Here is a 5,272-nt window from a genome sequence, read left to right as displayed (position 1 = left end):
ATTAATGATGTTTCCTCATCTTTTGTACTACCGATTATTATGGCAGGAAGTCTCACTATTGCACAACTCAAGTCTCTGCCAAATATTCTAATCATTTGTATTTTTGAAGTTGTAGATGACTAGATTTTTAGTGGATATTCTATTGTAGCATACACATCGTGGCAAGCTGACATTGACAAGCAGAAATCAGATGCCTCAAGTTCTAGTAGACTTAATGAGTGTAGACAATGAAATTCTCGACTTTTATGTGTGCCATCCAAAAGATGTTACTTTAGGACATATTCTTGGAGCTTGTACATTGGCATGATATCTCATAAGTTACAGGAGAATCTGTGATGCCACATTCGAGATCAGAGTTAGTTTTTTCAGGAGGGAATGATCAGAGTTAGTGAGGATGAGGGGACATGCTTTTGTTAGAGTTCTCAAGGATGATTTTGGCTGCTGTTTTGGGACTTTGCCTAGCTGTATGGATCCGGTTGTAAAACTATCTGCTCCTACTAATAGATACGACATCTCTGCTGTCAAGTTTTCAAAAATAATATGCTTGTTTGTGATGGAATATGAGGATACTGATGCTTGAGATGATTACGGCTTATTGGTGCTATTAGATTTTTGGATGAGCATGCATTTTTTAAATGATTGGGTACATGTTTGTCTATGCATTGCAACTTGCAACTAGGGAGGTTCAAAAATCTTACAAAATATTTTCTCTACAACTATTCAGTTAAATCTTGCATCTGGAAGTTTATATATGATGTTTTCTTGGTTCTTAAGTCTAACTACATTAATGAGTTTTTTTCTATTGTGCTATCGTGCGTTGCATGTGCAATCTTACTAGTGAAAATACAAAAGAAGAAGATGGAGCTTGAGTACAGGAACCTTGTGATCAAGCAAGCATGCAAGGAAGAAAAAGTCTTATGCATGAACGCCGGCAACATGAATCCTGATATGGCCAAGTTTGCTCATCAAATGCATAGCGGTATTTTCATGCTATGTGAAAAGGAGGGGAGAAAGTAGGCCGAAAATTAAGGCATTCAATATGGACATCCGATGCTTTTGCTAATGGCTCAAGAGAAAGTTCTTGGCCTAAGTGTGCAATCAATTTAAGTTAATGGACTAGTGGTGCCTTTCACTCTTCACATGATACCAATTTGAAGAAGCCGATTTTAAATGTTTTGAATCATTCTGAAAAATATATGAATGTTCAAAGCACCTGTGTCCACAATCCCTAAAAAACTCAGGTCCGAATTCAAAGTACACATAGAGAAAAAAAGAAACAAACCACAAATCGAGCTTGTCAGTCTCGAGGGCGACATGTATAAGGTTGACTTCCCTTCTGTTGAGGATTTGCAAAGACTTCTGAGTTTCGGGATGTGCAGAGTGCCTGGCACAGAATGTATCCTGGAGTTCCATGAGTGGAAGAAGGTTGAGCCACAGGGCAAGCCTCTTACTCAGGTCTGGTTACGGTTCTTTGGGGCTCCCTCGAAGCCGATGCAGGATGCTCGGGTTGTTGCTAGCCTGGGTAATTTGGTTTGGAAAACTGAGAGAGTGGATATGGTCTTCACCCGAGCTCACGGGGTGGCCCGATTGCTGGTGAGTGTTCTGGATATTGAGTTTGTGCCTGATGTGGTTAAGTGGACATATAGGGGCGAAATCTTCCCCTCGAGATTGAGTTTGAGGATACCGATCTTTTCGCTGAGGCCATCAATGGGACTGATGTAGACATGCACGAGGGAGATGATAGCTCTGGTGCCAAGGAGGCGCCAGTGGATGATGTTGGACGGGAGTTGTCCAACGGTTCGGGGTCCGTCATTCAGACGCCCGGGGACGGGATGGCACCATCCCCTTCGGTGCCGACGAACGCTCTGAGATTTGGGTCGTTTGAGCCAGCGTCTGCTCCTCCCAGACCATGGAGTGACCGGATGGAGTCTGATGATGTGCTGGAGCATACGCTACCTCCGCTGGACTTTGATGTTACTGATGGTCCCGTGCTCGGGGGCTCGGAGGTGATTGTCTCTGTGATGACCTCGGTCGATGGAGGGGGGAGCCTGGGCAGGAGGCCCCTCTTTCTCCCGCTCTGACCGTCGCCTTAGCCCGAGAGACGGAGCCGACGACGGTGGTTGAGCCTAGGGGAGGGGGCCCTGGGCAGGTGGCCTCGGCCCCTTCCTCTCCTCCAGCGGCTAGGGTGGCCGCACCACCTGTGCTGCCCGCGACTCTTTCTAGCCAGAGGGCCGGGGCGAGCGGGGAGTACGGGTAGGCGGCCCATGTTCTCCCCTCCCCTTGCGCGCCTGCGCCCCAGGGCGTCGGTTCAGGGCCGACGTCGACGGGGCCTCGGAGCTCCCCTCCGCTGCTCACAGCAGCTCCTGCTGCTTTTTCGAGGGGTGCAGCCCTGCAGTGTGGTCGGGGTGAGGCTGGAGGCCTCACTTCGTGCGGGGCCACTCGGGAGGAGGTCATCGTGTTTGGAGGGATTTCGGATCCGGTATCTGTGGGGCAGCGGATGAGTTGTCGCCTCCAGGATCTTCCGGAGGTTGACGACATGCAGCAGCGGTGCGCCATGAGGGCGGCCAAGCTTCGTGACATTGAGGTCACTACTGGTATGTCGGTCAACACCTCTAATTCCATTTTGCATTTTTCTAATAATGAAATTATTAATAATGCAAATCAATTAGGAGTTTCACTAGGTAGTAATGATAGTGAAATCTCTAATTCTGTAAATGATATCCTGGATTTGGAAGCTGAATGCGCGTTAGAAATGATTCGAAACTTAGCAGCGGTCAAACACATGAATGACTCCGACATAGATGCGTTGGGAGTTAGGGTACTTGATAATTTTTGTGCGGACCTTGCACCATCCTTTCCTGAGTCAGAGGAAGAGGATGACGCTATCGAGGGTGAAGTAGTTAGATCCATGGAGCCCGGTTGTGAGGACCGGGTGGAGGATCAAAACAAACCTAAACGCAAGTGGAAGCGGAAGATTTACCCGACTTCGGCGGTGCACAGGAGTGCTAGGATCCGTACTACTAAAAAAGTTCATGACGAAATATGAGAGGAATCTTTTGGAATAGCAGAGGTCTGAAAGACTTGGCTAAAAGAAGGTTTCTTGCAGATGCTTCCATCGAGTATAAGTTGGATTTTATTGCGCTCTCGGAAACTGGTCGAGATAATTTTTCACCCCAGTTTCTCAGTACCTTATCAGGAGGTGTTGATTTTGATTGGCATTGCCTTCCTCCGAGAGGAAGATCGGGAGGGATCTTACTTTGAGTTAGATGGGAATCGCTGGAAGTGCGAAGTGTAGTGATGGGAGATTTTGCAGCTAAGTTTCGGGTAAGGTCAAAGGCCGATGGGTTCAATTGGGCACTGGTGGCGGTATATGGTGCCGCACAGCCCGAACTCAAACCGGAGTTTTTGGCTGGTCTAGTTCGAATTTGCGGTTCTGAGCAGCTTCCAATCTTGGTTGGGGGTGATTTCAACATTATTAGAAGGAGAGAGGAAAAGAACAATGCTAATTTCGATGGCAGGTGGTTGTTTATGTTTAATACCATTATTGAAAGCTTGGATCTGAGAGAGATAGAGCTTTCGGGTAGAAAATTCACCTGGGCTAATACCTTTCCAAACCCGATGTTTGAGAAGTTGGATCGAGTCCTTGCGAGCGTCGAATGGGAACGGAAATTTCCCTTGGTAACGGCAGGCGCTTTCGCGCGGAATTTTAGACCTTACGCCATTACTGGTGGACTCCGGTGAGGCAAGCCATGTGGGGAACAAAAACTCTTTTTCATTCGAACTGGCGTGGTTTGAAAGAGAAGGATTTTTGGATCTGGTAGCCAGGGAATGGGCTAAAGATGCAGGAGGTAGAACTTTGGTTGAGTGCTGGCAGAATAAGATACGACACTTGAGGAGTTCTTTGTGTGGGTGGGCTAAGCATGTTAGTGGGATTTATAAGGTTGAAAAGGAAAGGCTCCTTACTCTTATTCAGTCCCTAGATTTAAAAGCCGAGTCCACAATTCTTCACACTTTGGAGCTTACTGCTAAACATGAAGTGGAGATGAGATTAAAAGAGCTTCTCCGTGAAGAGGAATTGAAGTGGGTGCTGCGGGCTAAGGTTCGTAAAGTTGTCCAGGGGGTGCGAACACTCAATTCTTTCACATGATCGCTAATGGCAAGCATAGAGAGAAAAGAATCTTTCAGCTTGAACAAGACGAAGGAACAATTTTAGGACAGGAAAACCTAAAATTATACATAATCGAATACTACAAGCAGTTGTTTGGGCCTCCGGAGGATAATTGTGTATCCCTGTATGAGTCTAGGATTGAGGATATTCCTCAACTGGCTGCAGATGAGAATGATATTTTGATTGCCCCATTTTCGGAGAAAGAGCTGTTTGAAGCCATTACGCAGATAAAAAATAATAAGGCTCCAGGACTGGATGGATTTTCGGCGGAGTTCTATAAAAAGTGCTGGCATATTATTAAAGGGGATTTGTTACCGATGTTCCATGATTTATTCTCTGGACAGCTTCAGTTATTTCACCTGAATTTTGGAACAATAACCTTGCTTCCTAAGAAAACAAAGGTTGTGAGAATTGAGCAGTTCAGGCCGGTCTATCTTCTTAACGTTAGTTTCAAAATTTTCACCAAGGTCGGGACTAGTAGGCTCACACAGATTGCACATTTTGTGGTGCAGCACTTCCAAACTGCTTTCATGCCGGATAGAAACATCCTAGAAGGGGTTGTGGTCCTTCATGAAACGCTCCACGAAATTCACACGAAAAAACTAGATGGAGTTGTTTTCAAGGTGGATTTTGAGAAAGCGTATGACAAAGTCAAATGGCCTTTCCTTCAACAGGACTTGCGTATGTAAGGTTTTGATGAAGCCTCGCGACGACAGGTAGAATCTTTCACGCAAAAAGGGAGTGTTGGAATTAAAGTGAATGATGACACAGGTCATTACTTCCAGACACATAAGGGCCTTAGACAAGGTGATCCGATGTCTTCTATTTTGTTCAACATTGTAGTTGATATGTTGGCAATTCTAATAGGAAGGACTAAGGAAGCTGGTCAGGTGGGTGGCTTGGTGCCTCATCTAGTGGATGGAGGTGTGTCCATCCTACAGTACGTCGATGATACTATCATCTTTATGGAGCATGACTTGGCAAAAGCGAGAAATATGAAGCTGGTGTTATGCTTATTTGAACAATTGACCGGGTTAAAGATTAACTTTCATAAAAGTGAATTGTTCTGTTTTGGAAGAGCCAATAAGGAACAGGAGGCTTATA

The sequence above is a fragment of the Triticum aestivum genome, chromosome 2B, assembly GCF_018294505.1.
Source record: "Triticum aestivum cultivar Chinese Spring chromosome 2B, IWGSC CS RefSeq v2.1, whole genome shotgun sequence".
Classification (NCBI taxonomy): Eukaryota; Viridiplantae; Streptophyta; class Magnoliopsida; order Poales; family Poaceae; genus Triticum; species Triticum aestivum.
The sequence above is the reverse complement of the archived record's forward strand: the minus strand, read 5'-3'. Positions refer to the sequence as shown.